Source organism: Delphinapterus leucas, chromosome 17 (assembly GCF_059928025.1).
Source record: "Delphinapterus leucas isolate spDelLeu-1000000601 "Yukka" chromosome 17, BTC_Dleu_Yukka2, whole genome shotgun sequence".
NCBI lineage: Eukaryota > Metazoa > Chordata > Mammalia > Artiodactyla > Monodontidae > Delphinapterus > Delphinapterus leucas.
This window is the reverse complement of record NC_143145.1, coordinates 4,613,192-4,640,880: the sequence shown is the minus strand read 5'-3', so window position 1 is coordinate 4,640,880 and position 27,689 is coordinate 4,613,192. Positions and strand designations below refer to the sequence as shown.

Below are 27,689 nucleotides of genomic sequence, written 5' to 3'. Positions count from 1 at the left end.
GCTAGTGTTTCGACTCTTTTTTTCCTTTGGAGCCAGTTTTAAACATTCATCAGCGCACCACTGCTGCCCCCTCCTCTTGGTACCATCACCACTCCATTCTTTTAAAGAAAGGGAATCTGAAACCTGAACAGAGTAAAGAAGCGGGCACTTTGGAAAAATTCCAAGAGAGTCACCGTTGGGTGGGACTCAAACTGCCGAGGCTTCTGGAAAAATCTATCTTACTGCTCAGAGACACCTCAGTGAATAAAGCTATACCAGTTAGGTTCCTGGGATAATTCTCCTACGAGCTGGAAGAAGAATGACCTTCACAAGATGGGTGCCCTTTGAATACAGACTTGCAAGTCAGAACGAAATATCTATAATTCCTCCCCTATTTTCACCTCTTCTTATTCACATTAAAAACCAAAACCAAACTACAGCCGCGATAACGATGTTTTTGTGTGACTGAAGACAATTTAAACTCTCTGAACTTCAGTTTTCTCATTTGCAAAGGGGCTATCAGGTCCCTTCCAGAGTTGATATCGAAAGAAATAAAAGCCAAGGTGCAGAGCAACAGGGGACTGCAGTAAATCACGGGTATTATTTTTGCTATTGTTATTTTTACGTATCAACCCAAATAGGCTCACAAACAAATGCTCCTGTTCATAAAAGCAGGCCACTTAAGGAACTCGAAGCCGCAACACAAGTAGCCTAGTTGGAAATGCTATCTATCAAAAACGAGGTTGCAGAGCTGCTGGAACACTGAAACAAACGTGCTTCCCCATCCTGGCATCTCCCGCTGCTGTTTTCATTCGCACTGGCTGCTGGACCTGTTGTTCCTACCTAGCGAGTCAACCCACGTGGGGGTTCTAATGTGCATGAGTGGCCATGTGTCAGTGTTGCCAGCGCCAGTCTCTATGTCACCCAGAAAAGCACCATCTGCAGGTAAAATGAAGGTTCCCTCTCGAGAGCCAATGTGGGACGGGATGTCATCAAAGATGCCTGGCGCCGGTGCGTACTCGACGGGTGCAGGTTCTCTCTTTGACTGTAGGCAGCATTTTATTTTCTTCACATTTGTGTCGCGTGGATTAAGTGACGTTGGGTGGAAGCAGGCTTTCAAGCTTCTCACACAGCTTTAAATGACATGGGTGATTTAGAACCGCAGACCAGAAAATGTGCTGTGCAATATCACACTGGGCCGAGGGTATCTGCAGAGAGACTTTTTCTAATGGGTAAGACCTGATCCAGCAACGAGGTCCAGGATGTCAGAGGCTGGGGGCAGGGTTGGGGAGCAAACGCAACTCACAGGTCTTTTGTGTACAGGGACCAGAGGCACGGAATGAAAACACGTGGTGGAACCTCAGAGCTCTGGCTTGTACCTCACACAGACCAGGTGTTAAATACCGACTCACCTCTTACGAGCTGCGTGACCTTGAGCAATTCATTTGGCCTCTCTGGGCTTTGGTTTCCTCATCTTAAAAATCAGTGGTCATGAGGAACAAAGGGGACCCTACAGGGAGAGCGCCTGGCACAGTGCATGAGACGTGGGAAGCACCAATTCCTTTTCAAACTCTAATTGTAATTATTAAAATAGTGGCTTATCTAGATGTTGCCATTGGGAAGTAGACTCAGCAAATCGGAAGGTGATCCCCAAGCCCACCAAGCTAGTTTGCAGGGTCCACACTAGAACACAAGACTACTCACTTTGGTTCATTTTCCAACCCATCGTACCGATATACTTGGACATAATTTAATTCTAGGATATATGTTGGTATTAAGTGATAATATCTTGTATACATAGATGAGCAAATTATCTTATCGTTACTTTGGATACTCCATAAATATTAACAGTAACAACCACAATATCAGAGCGAGAACAAAGGAAGCCACCCGTTCTTACAAGCCAAGCTGAGTCAGGCACCGTACCAGGCGTTTTCCATACAATGTCACGTTCTACCTGGACAGTACTCATAAATGATCATTATCTCCTCCACTATTCCTTTAAGGAAACTGAAGCTCAAAAAGATGAAACTATATGCTCATACACTTACAGCTTATAACTAGTATTAGGATGCAAGCTCACGGCTATATAACTCCAAAGATAAAATATATACATATATTCTTCCAGTTAAGGTCAACTCATATATATATACTGGTCACCAGCAAATGTAAGTGGGGTCCAATGATGACTCATAATAGCATGAAGAGCCCAAACATGAAAAGCCATGCCAGTGATGATAATGGAAAAAGCCGTTGCAAGTTTTCTGTACACTTTATTCATATTCTTCCTACTCACTTATGGTCAATTGACCAAAGCCAGGTACAAGGCATCAAGATAGGGGCTGAGGACCCAGAGATGGATGATAAAACAGCCCCTGTCCTCGAGGAGCTTACAGTCTAGCAGAGATGAAAGCCGATGTCGCAAACAATAATTCTCATCATAAGGAGGCTCTCAGAGTTTTCGAGAGGATGAGGTAAAGGGCAAGGTTAGCTCAGGTTGGGAGACGTTTCTTTCAGTAGGATGCAGGGGTCCATCCAAGGCAGAAGTGAATTAAAACTGGTCCTTAAAAGGAGCACAGCATACAGGAGAGACCTCACATGTCAAGAAACAGAAGTGTGAGCTAAGAGTCAAGGCCAGTGAAGACAGCACAGTGGCTAGAGCAGAAGGCAGTATCTTGAATGTCACCCATTTTCAGCAGGTCCTCCTTATAATGCTGGTCTCCGGGTAACAAGGCTGGGCCCATGTTCCGTAGAATCACAGTGCGCTTCTTTGGTATTACAGCGCAGCCTCTGACCCAGAGCATGATTGAGATCCTAGCAGACAGGGGTGCTCTATAATGGAATTGTGTTCACATTGCATATGGCCGCACGTGAGTTCACCTGACCTCTTTAGGCTTTAACCCATTTCACAAGTTAGTATTGATGAAGCTTAGCGCCATCTCGGCTCACCCTTGAAGAATGGGTAGGTCTTGGCCATGCCAGGAAGATACAATGAAATGTTAAGGTGGAAGAGCGGCTTGGAGACCTGCAGAGGGGTGCTTCCTGGAGAGCGCGTATGGGAATAGTGGGGAGCTAAGTCTGGCTAGAATGCAGGACAGGGAATGAGGAACTACAAACAGATATTTCCAAAATAATTTACTCTAATATCTGCTACTATATAAACAGATAGCCCAAGATAGCCCTCCTCCACCACACAGAGCATGTAAGTGGCGTGGTTAAAGGTACCGACTGTGAAATCAAACAGAGCTTGGTTTAAGTCCCACATTCATCACCTCCCAGCGGTGTGACCTTAGGAAAGTTATTTAACATTCCTGAGCTACCATTTCCTCTCTTGTAATGTGTAGATAAACAATTAGACCCAACTCATAGTGTTGCCTGAGGGTGACATAAAAAAAGTTTAGCACAGCACAAAATAAGTCTTTAATAATTACCAGCTGAATTAATGTAATTATTACCATTATTATTTTAATAAAGATAGTTTTGTGGAAGGCATTGTGCTACACTGGGAATGAACAATCTTTGGAGTCCAACCTGGGTGTGAATCCTGGCGCTGCCACCTGCCATTAGGAAAATTATTTCACCTCTCTGAGCCTCAGTTTCTTCATTGGTCAAAGATGCGTAGCGACACCCCTCTGGTAGGTCTGTTGTAAGAATAAATGTGATAATGTATGAAAGGTGCCTGCACACCGTGTGTACTCAGAAAATACAAGATGCTTCAAACATTGTTTTGTACGATGTCACCTGCTACCCTGCTTCCGTTCTGGAAAAACACAAGTAATCTGGTGTGAGTCATATATCATGCATGGGCTATGACGAAGGGTAAGTGGGTACTAAACTTGCATTAAAAACAGCTTGATAGATGATGGATGTATAGACAGAGAAAGACACATAAACACACTTGCCAACTGTTCTCAGAGAAAGAATCCCTGACCAGTTTCCAGCCCTTTCCATCAGAATGTGTCTCTTTTGAAAAGACACCGTTGGGCTTCCCTGGTGGCACAGTGGTTAAGAATCCACCTGACAATGCAGGGGACACGGGTTCGAGCCCTGGTCCCGGAAGATCCCACATGCCGCGGATCAACTAAGCCCATGCACCACAACTACTGAGCCTGCACTCTAGAGCCCGCAAGCCACAACTACTGAACCCGCGTGCCACAACTACTGAAACCCATGCGCCTAGAGCCCGTGCTCCGAAACAAGAGAAGCCACCGCAATGAGAAGCCCACGCACCGCAACGAAGAGTAGCCCCCGCTCGCCGCAGCTAGAGAAAGCCCGCGCACAGCAACGAAGACCCAACGCAACTAAAAATAAAATTTTTTTAAAAAAAGAAAAGACATCGTCACCACCTTGGTTAATTGTCTTCCCTCAGCTGCTATGCCTCTTAACTGCCTTTTGATATAAAAGCTAACAGGAGCTTGAAGGCATTCTGGAGATTTCAAGGGATTTCCTTGCCTGCGTAGAGATGTCCATTTCCTCATCCATCAAATCCTTATTTCTGCAAAACTGTTCAGACGGAACCACAATAAAGAAGTCCCTTAGCTCCATTTGACTAAGAGATGTGCTCTGTAATTACAATGGGGGAGGCGTTTGAAACCAAAAGATCATTCTGTGAGGCCAACTGTCACTGGAGAACTCCCCGCCAGCTGGCAGTGGGGAGTGGGGTAGAAAGCAAGGACTCAGGGTCGGAAAGACTTGGAAAAGCAAGAGGTTTGCCTCTCGGGTTGGCTGTGAGGCTCAGAAGAGGCAGTGGGTGTGAAAAAGACAGTACCATGCCCAGCCAAGGCTCTGCACTCTGGCCATAGTTGTGACTGTTAATACAAACATGATTAGCATGTCTGGACAAGCCCTGGGCTCAGTGTAAGGAAGAAGACCTGGGTCGGGAAGGTTAACAGACAGATGACACCATCTAAATGTTAAGTGAATTGAACAAACAGACAAAAGGGAAAAGAATGTCAGATGTTTAAGAGCAGAATTCAGAGGCGGCTTCATAAAGCTGTGACGAACTGAACCCAGGAAGGCTAGCTTGAACCGGAGATGCTCCTCACCCTGGAGGGTAAACAGACTGCTCTTTGATGGGCTGTGTTTGCTCAATCTCTCCCTAAGCAAACTCTCCAACCTCTTTCTCTCTCTCTCTCTCTCTGTCTCTCTCTGTCTCTCTCTCTGTCTCTCTCTGTCTCTCTCTGTCTCTCTCTGTCTCTCCCTCCCTCCCACCAATCACCCTCAACCCCGCCACTTCTCTGACTATAAAGCCGAGGCATCTGCTCTTATTTCTGCAGCCAGCACCAGCTGCTCAATTTCACTATCAGTTTGCCGTTTCTTACGTCTTTCCCTTCATCTATAACCAAGGTTCCTTGAGTTCAAAGCTCCGGCTGCCGGTGTATGCAGTTCAGGGCAATGTCAACCGTCTGGGGCAGCAATGCACCACTTCCGGTGTCCCCCTTGCCCTTGAAGACCAGGCAAGGCAAACACCCAACCAGCATCTGCAAGGGCAGGGCCTACAGGGAAGAAGCAGGGACGCCCCAGGCATCTCTGAATCTGCAGATGACACAGGAGAGAACCTACTGCACGGTCGCATTCCTCAACACTGTCCTGCTGGAAGGTGCTGCCCTGTCCAAAGGCAATGAGCACAACTTCTAGCTACCGAGCACTGACCCTGCCGTGTGCCACTGCTCAGTCCAAGGGGACACCTTCCCTCTAGGCGTCAGTGAACCACCTAGCTACGGTCAGCTTCATTTTATTAATAAAGGAAACAGGTTCACAGAGGCTAAGTGGCGTTCCCAAGGCTCCGCCGCTCATAATGAGCTGAGCGGGGATTGAGAACCGCTCCGCCCATCCTCAAAGCCCATGTTCTCTCCCCACCCCACTTTTTCTTAGCAAGACTTGTATCCTGGAAGCTCCCAAGTTTCAGGCAATCAATCATCTCCAGAGTGAGCTGTCAGCCCTTCTCAATAAATCTGTCATTTTTTCTCCTGTGTCCTTGGCATGTCACGCACAGTGGGTGCTAAGAAATGTTTGCTGACTTCACACAGAGTCACTAAAACATAAAGAGCTGAGAAATGAATGACATAAATCATAAACACACTGTGTATATATATATATATTGCATGCCTCGTTGGTATGCATTTTGCCATTTGACTCAGGCGTACAGGGTACTAATTAAGGATCTTTGCGTGATTTTCATCTACAATGTGCAAACCCCAAATAGTTTACTTTATGATTTAAGTTCTCAAGAAATAAAATGGTCCTACTATCTTCAGGATGACAGAAAACAGTTTCACTTCCTTTTAAAAGCAGGTCTAAAAGTAGTCATTATCTGAGATTACAGATGAGGAAAGAGGTTCAGACAGGTTGACTGACTTCCCCAAGGCCACACAGCAAAGAAGCAGCAGAGCTGGGATTTAAAATCAAGGTTTGTCAGGGACTTCCCTGGTGGCGCAGTGGTTAAGAATCCGCCTGCCAGCAGGCGACACAGGTTGAAGCCCTGGTCCGGGAAGATCCCACATGCCGCGGAGCAGCTAAGCCCGTGTGCCACAACTACTGAAGCCCACGTGCCTAGAGCCCGTGCAAGAGAAGCCACTGCAATGAGAAGCCCGTGCACAGCACCAAAGAGTAGCCCCCGCTCGCCGCAACTGGAGAAAGCCCGAGCGCGGCAACAAAGACCCAACACAGCCAAAAATAAATAAATAAATTTTAAAATAAAGAAAGAAAGAAAATCAAGGTTTGTCAGATTCTTTGAGCCACATAACCCCACACTACAGAAAGGTCTTCCAATGTTGAGCACAGCACAGTCAATCCTTAATCACCTCACACTGATGACAAATGAGTGAAAACTTGAAAAAAAGACTTTACACTTGAGTGACCTGCTGTGTTCCCAAAGCCCTGGATTTTGTTCGCTTGGTTCCACTTCTTTTATAGCAGGTTGAGTTGAAGTTGGGGTAAAGAAAAACAACAGAATTGCAGCAAGCCCCAAGAGAACTCTGAGATGGATACCAGCACGCAGAGGCCCCCTGGTAGGCTGGGATGGGGTATTCCTTGGTGAAAGGATAGTCCCATGTCATGTGGTCAAAAGGTCCTAGAACCCTTGCTGCCAGCGAGTCACATGTGACCTTAGGCAAGTCACCCAATGTCTCCAGGTTTTTCTGTCCAGGTGTTCAGTAAGGAGACTGACCTGAAGTCTGAAAGCCAAAACTAAATTCCTGCTCCAATCTGCTGGAGAATCCTTTTGCAGTGCTCTACACAACCCTGCAATTTCCAGCTGGGGCTGTGAGCCATGTTTCTGCTTACTGGCAAGAAAAAGAGCAAAGGACAGGTGCAACTAACGACTGTCATCTTGGTCTTCTGATTGATGAGATCCTCAGCGGGAGGGATCTAAGCTTGGATTTGCACTTGGGCTGCCTGGCTCTAGGTCCAAGGCTGGGGTGCCACATCCCGGCAGCCCAGATGACCCCCTACTTTAGTCCAAGAGTGACCCCTTTGGTCTGCGAGGATAAGGGACATTCGTATTTCTGCAGAGCCTCAGTGGGAAGATCCATGAGGACACCTGCTTCTCTGTGAGCCAAACTTGATGGCCCAGAATTCTCTCTGCTTCCAGCATTAGAATGATGCTGACACTCTCAGGGCTGCAAGAAAAATATGTTAACATCTGCTACAATCTGTTTCTTTAACCTGCCTCTCAAGGAGTCAGGGATATTTGAGCTCAGTTTTAAAGGAAAGAAGGAGTTCAGAAAGAAACCAGCAGATGACAAAAAGAAGGGTGATCTACCTCTCGTCCCAGGTAAAGAGACCAGCAAAGCTATGGAGGGTAAATGAGCCTGGCCAGTTCAGATTATGTTGTCACATGTGCTGCAGGAGTGGTGAGGGGGTGTGCTGCAGGAGCAAGGGTTGATGGAGAGGTGTCAGAGAGCACTTACAGGCGCCGGGCGCTGGGATGGATGCTGTCACATAAATTACACCATTCAACCCTGGCAGTCATACTGCTGAGGTACCCAGTTTACAGGAGATGAACCTGAAAGTCAAGGTAAAACCAGCCCACCTGGTGACACGGTAGAACTGGGATTTGGACCCGGATCTGGCTGCAGAGAGCACACTCATCCTCTCTACCACTCTGTCCCGCCTGAGTTCAGGCAACGGCTGGATCGTGATGCCATTAACCCTGACATGCGAAGACCTGGGGTGAAGGTGTGTGCGGTCTTATATTACGGGGGCAGGGAGGAGACAAAAGTGAACACTGAGTACGTCCACCCATGCAGGAGTTAGGCGCCCACTGAACTCCGAACCAATTTAACTGGACCCCTAATACAGCAGAGGAGAAATGAGAAGCCTTAAGAGTTGTTGAGCCACACCCAAAGCAACAGGGCTCGTAGTGCTTTCTGGGTATCTGTGTGATGTTTCTCTAGGAAGATGGTGGAAGGGAGATGACCTCGAATAAAACAGGGTGAGTGGTGACACTCTTACCTCCCGATCCTCCATAAGAGATAACTCTACAGTTGGGATTTGGAAAGAAATTATATATATATATGTATATATATATATATTTTTTAGAATAATATATATATTGTGTGTATATGTATATATTAGAATGACAGTCCTTCAACAAACCTTAAAAACACTTTGAGAAAAAAATAACATTGCAGAATGTTACTGAATCACCGGATATCTCAAAGGGCTCAGTGACCCATGGAAAGATAAGGGAACATCCCATAGTCAGGGACCTTCTGGAATTAGCCTCCAAACCAGTTCGTGGAAGAAAGACAATTCCAACCCCTGCCTGGGACAGCTAAACCTGAGACCAGATTCCTCTGCACAGGATCTGCCTTTTCTCAAGTTCTGACTCCTTATTCTGCATCAGGTGTCTCTTCTTCTCTATCATCTTTTTTTTAAATTTATCTTATTGAAGTATAGTTGATCTACCATGTTGTGTTAATTTCTGCTATACATCAAAGTGATTCAGTTATCCATCCATATACATACTTTTTCATATTCTTTTCCACTATGGTTTATCCCAGGATATTGAATATAGTTCCTTGTGCTCTACAGTAGGACCTTGTTGTTTAGCCATCCTACAGGTAATAGTTTGCGTCTGCTCATCCCAAACTCCCAACACATCCCTCCCCCACCCCCCTCCCCTCTGGCAACCACAAGTCTGCTCTCTATCCTGACATCACCGGCCTCTGCTTCTGGTATAAAATGTGCTGCTGTGAATGCCTCCTACTCTTCCGCACATCAACACCTTTGCAGGTGTCACTCCCCTTCCTTGGGATGACAGCCTGAAACAACTCCAACTGTCCTCGTTTGTCAGGACTCAACTCAAAGGCTCCCCATCCCTGGCCCCCGACACCTGCAGAGTAAGGTACCGTCCATCACCCATCCCCTGTTCTCTATGTGCCTGGGGCTCCAGAGGGTCGGCTGGTGACACTGCATCTCCAATGCTTGCTCTCCAGGTGGACCTTCCCTGGTGAGGCCATGCCCTGTGAGGGGCAAGAATATCCTGCTCCTTCCTGTTCAGGCCAAAACCCCAGCACAATACCTGGCACCCAGCAGTCCCTCAAAGAACCGATGAGGAAAGGATGAATACTTGGATTGCTCCTGCTTAAGCCAAGCCCCAGACCGTGAGCTCCTTGCTGGAAGAACATGTACCGTATTGATTTCTACGGCCTATTTCTCTGACTTCTTCATCTGGGGGGATGAGTGAGTGACTCAGTCCCGAACCCACCGAGTTCTGGATCCTGACCTCCAACTCATTCCGGCGATATTGCTCTGGCAATACTTTTGCATTTTCAGGTCCCTCAGCCTTTGACTGTAGAGCCCCTCAGAAAATATTCATCCATTCAACTGCGAGTAAACAGTCGGGAAAAAAAATGTGTTCATTGTGTACAATATAATCTTATTCTTCTTTAAAATGCTTGCATCAGTGTGTGCGTGTACGTGTACATATATCTGTACACAAATACAGATATATGCAGATAACACATGTAAGATGAGATCGTTCTGGAGATGGATGGTGGTGATGGGCACACAACAACGTGAATGTACGTACAGCCACAGAACCGTATACTTAAAAACATGGTTAAAAGGTACATTTTTGTAATGTGTGTTTACCACGATTTTTTTAAATGGGAGAAAACGGTGTCTGACAAATTGAATGAGTGAATGAAGATTTGGCCACTTCAATAACCTCCTGAAGATGTCTGCCCTCAGACATAATTGTGCCCACGTCCCCTGCCATCGCCCCCTTCCTGCCCCTAAGGCATAAACATAAATGTCTTAGTCCGTCATTCAAGCCCTCCCTCAGCAGGGAGGGCATTAACCTCCCCAAGGGAGAAAAGGGGAAGGTGCTAATTATGCACCGTTTCATTATGTTTTATAGCGAACCTTTAACAAATCCCTACACTATACGCTGTTTAACATGCAGGGGCTGCAAAGTTATTTAAGACGTTCTTGGTGTTCTCAAGCCAGCAGATGTGAAAGCACTTTGCCTGTCACTTAACTCTGTCATTGATTACCATTGGGAAGGCCTGCAATGTGCCGAGCACGGTGCTAAGACCTCCACGTGTCTTCACCTATCTGATTCTACAAGAACACCATGAGATGCCTCTTCTTATGATACACAGAATACAGACTGAGCTCAGAGAGATGACACCAGCTCTCTCTCCAGCTGGGGAGGGGCAGAGCCAGGATGCAATTCCAGACCCACAGTGTGCGGGTCCAGACGTGAGTGACAGACGAGGAAACGGAGAGCCAGAGGCTTGAAGTGTCTCCTCTGCAGCCACCGAGGGTTGAAGGACCCGTCCCCGGAGCTCCTCCTCTCCCGGGCAGCAGCAAGTCCTTTCAACCCTGCTTTGACCTCTGAGTGAGAGCGGCCAGCTGCAAGGTCCCAAAAGGCACCGCCTCCTTCCAGATCTGAGGAGGAGGAAGATGCTTTAAACTGTGTTTGTGCCAAAGAGTCCTCCAGGTGACTCTAAAGGGCCGCTGGTAATCACACTGTTCTTAGAACTCAGCCACGCAAACCCCTGGGAGAGGAGAAGACATCTGAGAGCGCAGCTGAGCAGGAGACCATGACACTCAGCAGAGGCTTCACTTTTAGCACATGGAGGTGGATAATTAAAGAACAACTCAGGGGAAGGACATGAGAAATGACAGAGCCAGCGTCCCTCCCCCAAAGTCCAGAGTCCCCGGTTCTGCGTGACAGGGTTCAGGCATGTCTGCTAGTCCATTTGTTTAAACAAGTGCACACATGTGCCCACAGACATGCACACAGGCAACCATGCATGCCCACAGCGATGCAAGCCACAGACGTGTGTGTGCCCATTACTGTAAGCACACATGACCACAGGCATGTGCACATGGAAACATGCATGACTAAAACCACACATGCTCACAAACATGGGTGCACACACCATGAATTCTCGCAGACATGCAGGCAAGGGATTCAGAAGCAACTGCAACGACGTCTTTATGTTCAGAGACCAGTAACCTTTTCTTCCTTAAGTTCCACGCTGCAGTGGCCTGCACTGATTCTTGTAAGGTGTGCCTGCATTTTTTTTTTTTTCCTTTAAAAGTTTGCACCATGAAGAATAGTTGAAGAAGGTACTCACTGTTAGGGAGTATCCTAAGCACTGAGATTCATCAGCGAAAGGAACAGATAAAGATCCCTGCATCTGTACAGCTTACATTTCAGCGGGAGGATCAAATAAATAAAAACACAGAAAACGAGTTACGTCCATGGTACGTTGAAAGATGATGAGGGAAAAGAGGGTCCCATTGGCAGAAGCTGCAGACTTCAAGTGTGATGAGAGAAGGTGACAAGAACAAAGACTTAATGGAGGTGAGAGGCTTTGCTTTGCGGACGTACTAGGGAAGAACGTTCCAGATGGAGGAAGATGCCCCAAAGGCCCCAGGTTGGGGGGGAGGATGTTGGAGGAACAGGCAGGTGGCCAGAGTGTCAGGAAGGGCCTCATAGGCCATCATGAGGACTTGGGCTGCTGCCCTGAGGGAAATGGGGCGTCAAGTCACTAGTTTTAGGCAGAGAAGTGACACTCCCTGGCTTAGGTCTTTTTTTTTTTCATAAGCAGATAATCACCATCTTATTTATTTTTTAACAACTTTATTGGAGTATAATTGCTTTACAATGGCATGTTAGTTTCTGCTTATAACCGAGTGAATTAGCTATACATATACATGCATCCCCACATCTCCTCCCTCTTGCGTCTCCCTCCCACCCTCCCTATCCCATCCCTCTAGGTGGTCACAAAGCACCGAGCTGGTCTCCCTGTGCTATGCTAACACATATATATGGAATCTTAGAAAGAAAAAAGTGGTTCTGAAGAACCTAGGGGTAGGACAGGAATAAAGACACAGACATAGAGAATGGACTTGAGGACACGGGGAGGGGGAAGGGTAGGCTGGGACGAAGTGAGAGAGTGGCATGGCTTCGGTCTTAAAAGGACCCTCGGGCTGCTGTGTGAACCACAGAGGGAAGAGTGGGAACAGGGAGGAAGCAGAGACTAGGCAGAGGCAGTGAAAGGCATCTGCACAGAGATGACAGAGGCTTGGGTTGGGTCTGGGGTATCTCGTGAAGGAAAGTCAAAAGCATTGCCTGAGGCATAAGTAGTGTCAAGAATGACTCTGAGGTTCGATTGTGTGTGGCTGCCTCCCTTCTCAAAGGGAGGTGCCCAATGGGATACAATGGAAGATCCTCAATGGCGCAACGAGGCCGTGCAGAATCTGGTACTTTTTAAAAATATATAATTCATATATATATTCATATATAAAACTACAATTCATATATATATTCATATATAAAAGTATAATTTTAAAAAATATAATTTAAAATCAAACACAGAGAGAATATGGTTTAAGCACTGATACATGAATACTTGCTTTAGAAGAACAACAGAGGTGGTACATAGTAACAAAAACTTATACACAGCCCTTTAGCTTCTTCTGTTGATGAAACAGTGTTGCCGCTACACAATCTAATACTGCAGTGGAATAAATTCTCTGTTCATTCAAGACTTTATCAAGGACAGAGGTAATTAATAATTAATTGATATACACATATATTTATTCTTTGGAAAGTCTGAGCAAAAGCAGTAACACCTAAAGAGAATCTGGCTCGAGTTCACCTTCCAGCAGCCGCAGTGGCCTTACTTCATTCCCTGGACTAAGCTGTTCCTTCCTGGGGCCTCATGCCTGCCCTTTGTTCAGCCTCTTTCCTCCCACTCAAACTTAGCTATTTTTTAATTAACTTTCAAGTCTCCTTTTAAATGTTCCTTCCTCCAAGACATCTCTCCTGAGCCCTCATTCTAAATGAGGCATCTCCTGTCATATTTCCTATGGCCACCTGCACTTTACATCATAGCACGTATTTCATACCGAACTGGCTCCTTAGAAAAGGGAGTTTAGATGTAATGACTGTCTCGCCCACTGGATCAATGCTCTGTGAGAGCAGGGACCGTTTTGCTCAGGTCATAATCATGAACATGGCATCCAGAACTGTGTCGACTACACAGTCGACCCTCAATAAATACTGTTTTATTGTTCAATACATAGATGGGGAGCGTCCAAATATTTCAACCCAAATCGTCTATTTCACAATAAGCTTTCATTGAGCTCCACTCTGTGCCAGCCCTGAGAGGCAAGCCTGGGAACCAGGAATGGATGGAACCCGGATGTCAGGCCCCTGGAGGTAATGGAGAGGTGGTCAGCGCTAGCGGTAGGACAAAGGAAAGCCTGGAGGAGCCTCCTGACCAGGATAAGCCATAAGAAAGTCTCCTGAGATAGGTGATATCTTAGAAGAGACAAAAAACCCGAGCAGGAGTTAGCAGGGAGAGCACTGCAGACAAAAAGGATGTTCCTAGCAGTCGTAGGGGCAAATGCAAAGCTTGGAGGCAACAGAGCATACAAAATCCTGGCTAATCCCTAATGCACAGGGTGGCTGGGAGGCAAGTTAGCTGCCAGAATCACAAGAGGATTCTTGGTCGAACAATGTGGTGGTCCCTGTATACTGACGCAAACCCCTTTGGAGAACTTGGCGATATTAACCCAGCTTCCAGTCCAGCTCTATCTCAAGCCCCTCCCTGCCCCAAACCACCCAATGATCGACTAAAACATCTGACACCTCAAAAGGAGTGGGGACCCCAATCCTTGACTCTCAGTCTTTCCCGAATTCTCCAAGGGCAAACCAGATTCTGCCACAGAAGACTTCCCATATTGCTTTGCACAACTTCTACGGCCTCAGTTTCCCCATTTTAGAAGGTGGGTGCGGATTGGACTTGCCTCAGTTTCTGTGCAGATTAACTAAGATCATGCAAAGTGCTCAGCAGAGGGCCTGGCATGTAGCAGGAGCTAGTAAATGCTCATCACGATCACACTGCCCAATAATGTGTGTCTGTTTCTACCACAAGGAGTTGGCAGCTCAATGGAAAGGTCTTGTGTTCATCACTTCTGGGTCCCTAGTATCTAGCACCATGACTGGCGCATAGGTGTTGATGAGTGAATACATAAATGAGCAAAAGAAAGAATAAATGAAGGGTAGTGATGACAGGTCTGCAGTAGGAAGACATCTTCTCCAAGAGGAGCTGGCTGCTCGCGGGGGAGATGGAAGTTTTCAGAGCAGGACCCTGCTAATGCCATGTCCTTGTCCTCCCAGGTGCTTTCTAGACAAAAGAGTGGAAGTAGACCTCAGCTTTTCAAAACACAAAGCATCACTTCCTGTGGCATCAACGAACCACAAGCCCACGATTCGCTGTCAAAGTCAGAGGACAAAAGGGGTGACACTGCTTATAGGAAGTCTTGAATCCTTTGAACTATCACACTGAGGCTTAAAAGTCCTACAGGTCATCTCTGCTGGTGCATCGTGCATGGAAACCCAGGCTTCAGAAAAATCCCAAGAAAGAACAGCCAAAACGGAATGGTGCCCAGTTAGCACTGCACGCGCAGCAAGGGACAACCTGCTGCTTCCCCAGCGAACAGCCGTCTTGCAGTCTCCTGAGATTTTTTCATTGCTTTTTAGATAATCCGGGTAGCAGCCCTCAACCCACCATCTGCTCTGCTTACATGTCTCCAGGGGTTGGCTAGTTGGGACCTGACGCAGACACACCAGTCCTGGGAGAATCACAGACTAGTAAGAATTGGCATGACCTTAGAGACCCTCCAATCTATGTCATAACATACAGCCCAGCTCTGCCTGAGCCCAGCAGTGTCAACTCAAGGGAGGCCCATCACCTGTGTGACCCTCCGTTCTTTCACCTACATGATAGTGACAGAATCCTAGCCCTGACTTCATGGGATTGTTTGAAGAACTGAATGAGGTAATAAATACAAAGCCCAGAAGAGTTCCAGGTTCAGTGTTTAATAAATGTTAGCCAATACAGTGGTTACTACCTTTACTGTTGTTTTTCCAAAGGTTTTCAAGTAGATGCAGTGATGCCCCCATGATATGACTAGCAGCCTCGGAGGTTGCACCCCGTGAAATGTCAACCAAACCAGTTCCACTTTTTCCTTTTATATATCAGGCTTTCCTTTAAGATTCACTCTGAGGAAAGGAAGTCAAAGGTTTTTAAAAACGTTCGAAGATTTCTGATCGAATACATCGTCAACTTGTTCTCACCAAATACGTAGCTTCCCAAGACTCTCAACCATCTTGACCCCACTTCAGAGGGAGGGGCACCCATGATGCTCAAAGCAGCCCTGCCCTTTGAAGACCTTTCCATTAGAAAACGTTTCCTGACATCAAGTACTTAAAATATTTCTTCCTTTCACTCCCAGGGTCTTAGCTCTGACCTTTGAAGAAACTAATGATGCATCTAATTCATTTTCCTGGGAGGCCATTAGTGATCCCTAAATGGTGAACACACAATTCTGAATCCTTTCTAATTCGTTCAATTACTCCTTGTTGGGTAGAGATGGGGCTTCATTTGCAGGCTTAGGGTACTCAGGTTTGTCAACACGCTTCCAGGTGTCCTGGATTTGATACATGGAGTGGAATTCAAAGTCCCTGAGGTCTGACCAGAGCAGAGAGGAGACAGCAACACCCAGCTTCCCTCCGGCACCAGGACTGGACAATGCAAGTCAAGATGAGTGAGCTGGGCAGGTCCTTCTCAAGGTCTGGACTAATAAAACTTGTGAAATTACTGCAAACAGAATGAGTGGTGTATCTCTGAGTTTTCTTATTTCTTGAGTCCCCAGGAAGACGTTTGGAGGTAGGGGTCCGGATGTGGGTTTTGGAAGGGAAGCAGAGTGGCTTCAGAGAAAGAACATGGGATTGGAGGTGAGACAGACTTGCAATGGAACCATTAGCAGCCTACATGGCTTCAGTTATTTTATTTTAGTGTTTGTCAAAGGCTGTTTGCCCACGTGTAAAATGGGAAATATAATATGTGCTTCTCCAGGATAATTAGATGACGTGATGGAGATAAAAGCCTAGTTCAGTCCCTAGGATACCTCAAGGACTAAGCTCAGGTTGATTCATTTTTTGTTTCTTTTTCTGTTTGTTTGTTTAATTCCCCAGTATTTACATAGGTTGGGCCACCTTTTACCTATTTGATATATGCATGATGAGAGGAAGAATGAATGGGGGAATGAACGGACGGTTATGTTGATAGACAAATGGACAAATTCTCAAGAGAGGTAGTTTTGTGGCCCCTTCTTCAGGTTGAGATAAGCAAAGTGGAGCCAGCAATGCAGAGCACGTACAAGACTATATCAGCTTTGCAGTGAGCCAGAGGCAGGCTTAAATCCTGGACTGACACTCACCAGCAGTAGGGCTCCCTCAGGCAAACTGTGTAATAACCATAATGATGATGGTGATAAATAATAACTAGATAGCTCAAAATCATCGAGAACAATACACACACATGTAACTTTTTGTTCACAAAAACCATAGGAGGCAGGTACTATCATTGTCTGTTTTTCAGATGTGGAGAGAAGAAGTCATTTGTCCAGGACCATATTGCTCTGAGAGCTTGGGACCGGGAACCAGACTCAGACACTCTGACACCAGAGCCCAAATCCCAGCCACTGAGCAAACCCCTCTGAATCTCCCTGCGGCCTCATCTAAGAAGTTTACTCATTCACATGATATCTCAAAGACATGAACTAGAAATCCCACATGAAGTTCTTATTACAAAGAGATGGTAATAAATGTTACCTGTTTCCTTCTCCTACATCAACATTCACATTTCTGTATTATTCAGAAGAAGGCTTCCAGACAAAAAGGACACAAAGCAATGCACCATTCCCCCGCACCAATTAACTCCAACTTTGGACAATTTTGCAAATCTACCCTTTTGATGAATGGATGACAGTATGGGGGAAAGAGCAATCTCCAAGGGATGTTCTTTAGAACACTAGTATCACACATCCCACTCCACGTGTGTGCACACCTGTACACACACACATACTTGTGCATGCACGTGTGCACACATCTGTGACATGATGAGTAAAGAATATTGTTGCAAGGAAAATCCCAAGAGACGACTATGGCAGGCTGCCACTAGAGACTAAGATTCCATGGAACACACTTCGGGATTTTTTTTTTTTTTTTGATGGTGAGAAAAAAGGTCTTGATTAGGAATCAGGAAATCTGAGATTCTGAGCGGATTCTTCTACTGCCCAGCTGCCTAACTACTGCAAGGCAAAGTACCCTTTCTCTGCACCCAGTATCCTTATTTATATAGTAAGTAAACTTGAAAGAGTTGATGGGAGAGCATTCCACGAGATGGGAACAGCCAGTGCAAAGGTTCCATGCCCGACATTATCAAGAAACCACAAAGAGACTATTATGAGGGCTTCCCTGGTGGCGCAGTGGTGAAGAATCCACCTGCCAACGCAGGGGACACGGGTTCGAGTCCTGGTCCTGGAAGATGCCGCAGAACAACTAAGCCCATGCGCCACAACTACTGAGCCTGTGCTCTACAGCCCGCGAGCCACAACTACTGAGTCCACGTGCCGCAACTACTGAAGCCCGCTCACCTAGAGCCGGTGCTCCGCAACAAGAGAAGCCACCGCAATGAGAAGCCCACGCACCGCAACAAAGAGTAGCCCCCGCTCGCCACAACTAGAGAAAGCCCACATGCAGCAACGAAGACCCAACGCAGCCAAAACTAAATAAATAATTACTTAATTAAAAAAAAATGAGACAGACTCTTATGGCAGGAGGTGAGCCAATGAGGGAAAGAGTAAGTCATTCTGGCTTTACTCATAGTAAATTGGAGAACAGAGCAGCATCACAGTCTGACTTATGCTTTGCAAGGACCATCTGGCTTCTGTGTTGTAAGGGGGCTAGAGATGAGCAAGGGTAGCATCAGGGGGATCAGATGGGGAAGATTATTGTGCAAATCCAGATGGGACAGACGTGACGGTGGCTAAAACCAGCATATTAGCAATAGAGGTGAGAAATGTCATATTCTGCATAAATTTGGAAGATAGAGTCAATACTATTTCTGGATGAAGTGGACACGAGGTATGAGAGAGAAGGAAGTCAGGAATTGCTCTAAGATGTTGGCTTCAACACCTAGAAGCATGGAGTTGACTGAGATGGGGCTGTTTGATGGAAGAGGTTTGGGAGGGCAGGAGATCAGGTTTTTGGTTCGGATAGGTCAAGTTTAAGATGCCTTTTAGACAGCAAGATGACAATGGATGGAGAACACCTACAGGGCAAATCTGAAGTATGGAAGAGAGCAGAAACTGATGACATAAACTGGGAAGCCAGTGGCTCACAGGTGGTATTTAAATCCATGGGACTGGGTGACCCAGGAAGTGAGTGTAGAAAGGCACTGCCAAATTGATTGGTTAAATACTGAAAGGAATGTATTTTAATAATAGACAATAAATATCAAGAGCCACGCACAGTCTTCTATCTGCCATTTATTCTTTGTATTCAGTTAAGTACAGCTCAGCCTATAAATCCTGGGCCCCTCCTGGACCCAAGGTATCCATTCATCTTCTCTCCTTCCCTCTCCCTCCTCTGTCTCTAAACACTTGAGTGTAAAGATTTATCTCAGTTGGGGCAGACAGAGGCCGGAAGAAATCCCATTTGGGCATCTACGCCTAATCCTTATTTGCTCCATCTGGTGTGTCAATACCCTGCCCTGTGAGAGTATTAGGAACTTTCCCAGCTACAGATAAAGGACATTGGTTCCATTTCATTACTGTTTCTTATGGGTCTGGAGCTCACTAAGTCATCTGAAGAGAGAAATCAGTGGTGGGATTTGAGCTCTATACAAACCTCAGAAACTACCAACCGATAGGATTTGGAGTGTGATGAGAAACGTCTTTGTCACACTGCTCAGTAAACATCTCCTTCATCAGGGCCCGGTTCAGGTAAGTAACCTCAACCAACGACTAGGAATTCAAATGTGTGAGTGCCAACTACCTGTCAGGCAGTGCCTGCATTCTCCATGCTTAAACCAAAGGGTGTTCTAACCCAAATCTGATCCACCCCTACTTCAAACATTTCATACTCACCCCTCCTGTAACATCCTTAGAGGAGAAAGTTCAAACGCCTTAGTCTGCATTTCCACCCAATTGTGCTGAAATCGTGACTTTTCTCTTGGAGTCTGGTCTCGCCGACAGAATAAAAAAACAGTGTTGATAATACTGGCTTTGGAGGCAAACAGCCATGAATTCAAACCTTGACTCTGCCCTGGGATAGCCAGGCGTCCTGGAGCTTCCGTTTACCCATCTGTAAAATGAACGTAATGATACCTAGCTCATAGAGCTGTCAATAGCATCAAGTGAGTTGATAGAGTAAAGGTCCTGGCACACAGTCTGAGCTCACAAAGTGTCACAAGTTACTGAATGATTTCACGCAGGCTCAATTATGCCCATGAGCAGACAAATCCCAGCCCTGATTCCTACCTGGTCTCTGGACTCAGATACCCCACTGCCTCCGGACATCTAGACTCACGTCACCTCTGGCTGCCTGGTCCTACCCCTCCTTGACTTTATGTACCAATTCACCCAAGGGCGCAAATGACTATCACTATGACTTCTCTCCCCCGTGACATTACATTAAAGCACCAATTCTTCCCATTCCACTGCTTCAAGATTTTTCAACTATTCTCCATCTGACCTGTGCTCACCACTGTCATTATTTTTCCCCACCCCACCTGCCATCCTCTTTGCTTCCAAAGCATCATTTGTACAACACAAATCATCAAGAAATTCCCTTACTTAAATGGGTTCTTCGCCCTCCTTGATCGACAAAGTGCAATCCTGCCTCTCCCACTCCATCAAAAACACCACCTCTAGGGAGCCCTCTTCAGCAGTGTGGCATTTCCCAGGGATGCCATGGCCTTTATCATCCCCAGGCCTTTGCACATGCTGTTCTCACTGACCGAGATTCCCCTCCAGCCTTCGCCTGACCAGTAGAAGCCCCGTCTTCTGCGTAACCTGTCGTGATGCCTCCCGAGTGAGGAGACGGTATCCCTGTCCTCCCTCAGCACCTTAGGACCTTGTCCGTGCTTTTTTGTTCCATTTCTGACATCACTTTATTAACTTACATCTCTTTCTCCCATGGCACGTTGGAAACAACTTGAGTTCATGGCTCTTTCTCAATGTTCTGCCCAGAATTCCTAGGACAGAGCCGACAGGAGCAAGCGCTCAGTCTCCAGAATGGGTAAATTAATGGGGAAATAAATAAAAGAACAAGAGACGACCCTGGGTCTGTTTTACAAGGGGCAATTTGTGAAAGAGTTGCATGGGAGGGATGCTACATACTCCTTCTTGAGACAGATGACGGTAGAGAAAGCTTTAATGGGTAGAAAAGGGGGGGGCAAGAGATCTTCTCCGGGGATTCTATTTACAGAAAGATCTTTTGTCAAAGAAGTGTGAATAGATTTGGTTAAGCAAATGCCTCTGGGGCCTGTCAGTCTTTGGCTGGAAGGATTCAATTCCCAGTACATCATCCCCTGATTATTCAAGGAAAACATCCAGATAGGTGCCAGGCGGCCAGGAAAGGAAGTCTGAGCAGAAGGGAGAGTCGTGCTCTGTAGTTGTGTCGTTTGCAGAAGTGCAAGCGTTTAAAGAAGTTGGAGGTAGGGGCAGTCATCGTAACATCTGAACACCCTTGTCTGCCCAAGCCATACAAAACGTGCCTCGGGAAGTAGAAAGCAAATGCGTGGACTCTGGGGTGCAGGCACCCCCGCAAGAAACCCTCCACCTGGCCACCTGCACAATGCGCAAAACTGAGCCAGACTTGGAACCCATGTCAGGCTCTGCTTCCTCTATGATTTAGGGATAATACTACATCCCTTGTAGAATTGTGGGGTTACGTGAAGCTATTTGTAATAATAGAGAATTTTATAATTTTCTACTCCGAATAAATTCTGGTTGATTCTAATGGGCTGAGACATAAAAGTTTCATGCAATGACACTAAAGAGATTTTTTTCAGAGAGAGCATAGAATTTCACCCTTTCTGGGAACACAGCATGCCAATGAAAGCAAAGTTCTGCCTTCTTTTAGGAGGAGCAGCAAAGAACCAACCTTCCAGGCATGTCTTTTCTTTTCCCAGACAGTAACTGCAGTGACCTGAGTGCCAATTCCTGGGATCTGTGAGGCCATGGAGACCCAGACATCAGTGACGTGGGAGATTTTTAGATTCCCACTGTTCACAAATGCTCCTCTACTCAAAAGGTGGAGATTCCCTGCCTGATGCCCTGAAGATTCTTAATCAGTGTTTAATTCCTCTGAGCTTTGTAAAATGCTTTCTGTGGAAGTCTAAAACGAGATGGAACAGAGATTTGAGATTAAACGAGGACTGTTAGGGTGACGATCATTTCCTCCCTCACCCTGTTGGATGATAATATATATATATATATATATATATATATATATAGAGAGAGAGAGAGAGAGAGAGAGAGAGAGAGAGAGAGAGAGAGAGGGTTCTGATTACAAAAGTGATATGTATATTGTGAAAAATAAGGAAAAGTACAAGGATGAAAATGTCACCATAATTCTTTCACTAGGCAAAACTATATGTGTGTGCTATTGAAAGTTTATTTTTTTAAATTTTTATTGGAGTATAGTTGCTTTACAACGCTGTGTTAGTTTCTACTGTACAGCAAAGTGAATCAGCAATACATATACATATATTCCCTCTTTTGTGGATTTCCTTCCCATTTGGTCACCACAGAGCACTGAGTAGAGTTCCCTGTGCTATACTGTAGGTTTTCATTAGTTACCTATTTTATACCTAGCATCAATAGTGTATGTATGTCAATCCCAATCTCCCAGTTCATACATTTGTTCTCTACGTCTGTGTCTCTATTTCTGCTTTGTAAATAAGATCGTCTATATCAATGTTCTCAGATTCCACATATATGCATTAATATACGATATTTGTTTTTCTCTTTCTGACTTCACTCTGTATGACGGCTATTGAAAGTTTAAAATGAGAAAACGATGAAATGCATTTAAAATTGCTTTTGAGCAACATTTGACAACAGTTGGGAATGAAACCAGAGCAGTTAAGGACCTCACTCTCTTATATCTTCTACTCTGACCCAAGACCCACTCAAAGACCCTTCTAGAAAAGAAACATCCTATAGTTCCGTATACCTCTATTGACTATAGTATCTCACGAGTTTCCCTAAAGCTATTATTTCTTTAGATGTGTACTGTGTATTGGAAAGCTAGTAAGAGAGTAGATCTTAAATGATCTCACACACACACACACACACACACACACACACACACACAATGGTAACTATCTGAGCTGAGGGATGTCTGAACTAACCGTATTGTAATCCTTTCATGATATATACATACATGAAATCATCACACATATGCCTTAAACTTACACAATATTATACATCAATTACATCTCAATAAAGGCAGAAGAAAAGAACTGTGGCATTTTCACTTTATAGATTCCAAAAATGAGATAAAGAAGAGAAAGCAGAATTTCCCCCATTGAGGCCAATACAAATCAGCATGGAGTCCATTAGGTTTCCGACTGGCACGGAGACCTCTTCCTGGGAGATTAGTAGTGATGAATTTAAATAACTGCTTAAAATATAAAAAGGATCACCCAGTCCAGAGTCCGACCAGGCCAGTGGTCTGCTCCAGCCCTGGCACTGACCAGCTGAGGACCGTCTGGTGCAGAGTTTGCATTGTAATCAATGGGACAGAAAGGCCAGAGAGGGCTTAGCCCACTTTGGCAGCACTGCCAGGCCCGGCTCTCTAACTAGATACTTTACAAATATCACCCCATGACTTCCAATAGAGATCCTGCAAAACAAGGAAGGAAACCGAGAAGGTAACTCGCCCACGGGTACCCGGCTAGTTGCAGAAGACGTGGAAATAGATCCAAGGTCTCTGTGTCTTAGACCAGATCTGGGTCTCTGCTCTGCCCGCTACACCACGTCCATGACCACGTGCCCTGTCGTTCTCCTTGAGAGGCCTGAGCGAGGACCTGTGAGCACAAAACTAGAAAGGACCACACTATTCATTGGCTTTCTGTTCCGCCTTTATTCCTCCCCGAGGTTATTAGGCCCTGTGGGTGGTTCTGAGCTCACCAGAGACATTTTAATCTCTGCAGGTCAACTCTCAGCCCCCTGGAAGGAGCTTTTCTTTACAGATCTGCTGAGCATGTCCTCAGCCAGGGGTTAAGAGGATAAAAGGCTTAAAGCAGCAGGCTTATGAAGTCACAGATTCAAAGGGAAAAAAACAGGAAAAAAAATGGGACAGGGTAATTGTTAACAGGAATGTGGATCTGCTAGAAAAATAATCCAGGAGGTCCATCTACATAAGCCCTTGGACAACTGACGTCTGTTCACTCTCCATAGGAATAATTATTTAAAATGCCGTTTTAGTGCCCGCTTCGGCAGCACATATACTAAAACTGGAACTATACAGAGAAGATAGCATGGCCCCTGCACAAGGATGACGCGCAAATTCGTGAAGCGTTCCATATTTCTGAGGTCTGATGATACACACACACACACACACACACACACACACACACACACACCACCCCACACCTTGAGTACTGATGTTTCCCAGAGAGGCCTATATGCCTGAATATGTAGCCAAGAAGTAAAACCTAGCAAAGTAAAAATATTTGAATGGAGACTTCTAAAGATGGTGAGAGTTAAATTGCTTCAAAGAACGACATTGAGACAAATATTTGAGGGACATAAATCCCTTTATTACTGTCAGTATATCTATCACTGGTTCTTAAATCGCAGTTTTACTAAACAAGCCACATTTATAATAATTATATTCTTGTTTATCCTCAGTATTACTTAAACAGATATTTTAAAAACTTATCGTGGGGAGAAAAAAATGCCATTTTATGGGGAAAGAGAGATCAAATTTTTATGAAAATAATAATCATGGAATTTCACAGAAAGACTCTTAAAGATCATTGAGCCTATCTACCCTCCTTGTGCTAGATGGAACCCTTGGCTGCAAGTGATAAAAATCCCAAATCATACCATGTATAATCCCCACTCCCTTTCAAAAGGGTAGGAATGAATGAAAAGGATCCCAACATATTTTAATAAGAGAAGTAAAGGAAAGGATTGTTTCTGACAGAACCAGACAAATCAATGAATTGCTCTCTGGCAAGCAAAGGTAATTGTATTTCTGAGTCTATTAAGGCACATCAGGGCTGGTTAGCTAATTTCCCAGGGAGCTTAGCTGTCGCTGGGTGGGCATCAGGCCACAGTGGGGATGTCAGGGCATAAACACAAGATGGGATTTTCTTTCAGGAATCACTTAACTTGGGAGCCAACCGTTTTCACTCTGGTAGAGACAAGGCAGGTGAGTTTGTTCTGAGGGGATTTCAATCCTAACATTTCTAGGAGCATTGGACCTTCCACATAAGATCTGATCATATCGATTATAGTTCTTTTTTCTGCAGCTACTCTGTGGGCAGGACAGAATTTATATGTAAAATCATCTAAAACCTCTGAGTAGGGAAAATCTTCTAAATGACCTTGTAGAGAAGGGGTGGAGGAAAGAAGGAGGTGAATCTGAACATCAAACAATGAAAACCTTCACTCAGGAAGAAAATCACTTTGATTCAGAGCCTTGTCTGAATTAAGACTGAAAATGAAATCTGAATTCATTTGCAAGGACAAATGTTAGCTCCCTTTCAGCTAACACTGTTAGAAATGAAGGTTCATGCTCTCATAAGCAGGTATGAATTATTAATATATTAATGACTTACACGTATCCAGGCAATGGGTTTTATAATTAATTGTTCACTTAAGCATCTCCTTATGAGAAAATTATTGTAAATGAAATAATAGCTTCCCTTTTGCTTTCCGGCTCCCAGAACCCATGCTAGAAGGCTAGGGTGGCATCTCTATAGGTTCCTGAGCAGAAGGCATGTGCAAAGGCATGTGCTAAGATCCAGTCTCCTATTGGGGAAGAGGAGACGTCACAACCATATAATGAAAGAAGGGACTGTTTTATCTTTATGACTATCATTTAATGAAGATCCACGTGACCCCATACCTAAGCTGTTCTTGATCTGTCAGGGTGCACCAGGCTCTATGCTGGGCACTGGCCATATGAAGTTATGTAAGAGGGAGTCCTTAGCCTGAAGGAGCTTGGATCCAGCTGAGAAGAAGTTAAAGCCACACATGACATCACTATCATTCCCTTTTTCAGCCCAGCCCTCCGCCCACGGCAATCTAAGAAAGTGTGTGGCAGTTGACATGAATATCTCTATAATCACACGTCCAGCAAAAGATAGGCTGTAACCCTCTTACCCCATCCACTTCTCCATTCCTACTCTTCACTGCACTTTGGTCTTTCAGGTTGGCTCTGCTTCCTGACACCGCTGAGCCCTTCCGGTCCCGCACTTCCAGGTCCTCTGCTCGGCCAACGCCCACCCAGCTTTCAAATGATAGCTTATCTCCTACCGAGACATCTTCTCTGACTCTGCCCACAGACTGGCTTCCTGCTTCCGTTTCACAGCACAGCACCCAAATCTGTCTTTGTTATAGACCGTATCACACACCAAGGTCATTTTCTATGTATGTATCCATCTCCCTCATTAGCTGGTAAACACTTTGAAGGCAGAATAGCTTTCACCTTCATCCTTATGGAGCCTAAGCCAATAACGTATGCTTACGGGTGTTTGCGGTCATGCGTGTGTGAGTGGATGACAGAATAAAACACGTGAGGTACGCTTTAGAAACAGGGAGAAGAGGGGTTCATAAAAACTGGGCCGAGCACAGTAGGTGAACATCAATCAATATACAGAAGTGGTTTGGAGAGGAGGTTATATTTGAGCGGGAACTTGCAGAGGGTAGAATTTTCAAGGCAGATATGGGGGGGGAGGGTCAAGAATGGTCTGAGTACAGACAGTAAGACAGAAGAAGTTGAAGTTCAAACCGTTCAGTCTCTGAGCACTGGGCTGAGGAGTAAGAACAAGATGGTCTCAACAACCCTTTGGGGTAATAACTCTGCTAATAGTGTTAAGGACGGATTGGAAGCCAGGATTTACTAGTAGAAGTGACAACTTAGATAGCATCTACTAGATACCAGGTTCCATGCGAGCTGCTCTGCATATATTAATTAATGCAACTAGTGCCATAACCATTCAGATTACCCCACGAGATAGACTTTGTCATCACCACTTCAGAGTGATAACTGGTTTTAAAGGGACATGTTCTCAGAGCTTATAAGTGGCAGAGTTTAGCTTCAAAGTCAGGTCTGACCCCAAAGCCAGGCTCCCAAGTGCCTCCCTGCCCCTGGCTTTTTATCAGGATGAGTCTCACTGCCAAGTACAGGAGTGACAATTCATGATGCTTTTGACTGGTTTCAGATATGCTTTTCCTTTGAGAATTCACCTCAGTCAACACAGACCTTGCATAAATGCAAGTTGACTGTTCAAAGCAAACATCACCAAAAAGCAGTATGCATTCTGGGACTAGAAAAACTATTGACAAATATAAATGTGCTGTAAGCAAGTAACTCCCTGATCAGGGCAAATCCTTACTCAATATTCTCAGTTCTGTATCCATGCGGTTCCAACACAACATCTCACAACAAATCAAGAAGGGGTGTCTATCTGGGCAGATGGGGTAAAGGAGCTAGCACATTTGTAAAACAGGCCCATAGGCACTACTCACCAACTGGAGAAGCCAGGTGGAACTTGGATGACCACAGCAAACGCAATCCAAAGAAGGGCGCTCTCCTCCCTTTGCAAGCCCCAGCTCTGATTTCTACCATCCCAAGGACAGTATGGAGCACACATTTAATCATATATCCTCACACCCTCCAAAAAAGGGCCAGCTTCCCCAAATCCCACCTTCCTTCTCTTTAATGACATCAGGAGATCATCCACTTTCTTTCACCCAGGCCCCCACCTTGCCTACTAGCTCTGGACTGCAGCTATCACATCCCCACGGAGTGCTTGCTAGGAAAGTAATTACATTTCACCATCTTCATGGCTCCTGTAGGATTCAGAGTGGAAAATTCCTTGGTCCTTGAGCATCAGGGACCACGCCCGTCAGATACTCCCCTGGCAGATGCAGAATCCTGGCTGGCATCATGCCCAGCCTGTCCACAGCTCCCTGTAGGCAGAATCCAGGGGGCTGGGGACCATTCACGTCAAGGTCTTATTGCAGATGGGACCTTAGAGATCCTAGCACTCCCTCCACCCCCGAGAGGTCTAATCGCCTTCATCCAAAAGATGCCCTAGCCTGTTCATGGAGGTAGCTGAAATGAAACCCACCCTCAAGCAAGT

General features: G+C 45.5%; 1 protein-coding gene and 1 non-coding gene across 2 annotated transcripts in view; one reads left to right on the top strand and one right to left on the bottom strand.

Annotated features, from left to right (window-relative positions):
• The window catches only part of FAM135B (family with sequence similarity 135 member B), a 181,026-nt gene that overhangs the window by 140,774 nt on the left and 12,563 nt on the right, over positions 1–27,689 (bottom strand). The gene's annotated exons all lie outside the window — the stretch shown is intronic.
• On the top strand, positions 23,796–23,901 carry LOC115804057 (U6 spliceosomal RNA). The gene has a single exon (XR_004024900.1). It is a non-coding gene; the product is annotated as a U6 spliceosomal RNA (small nuclear RNA).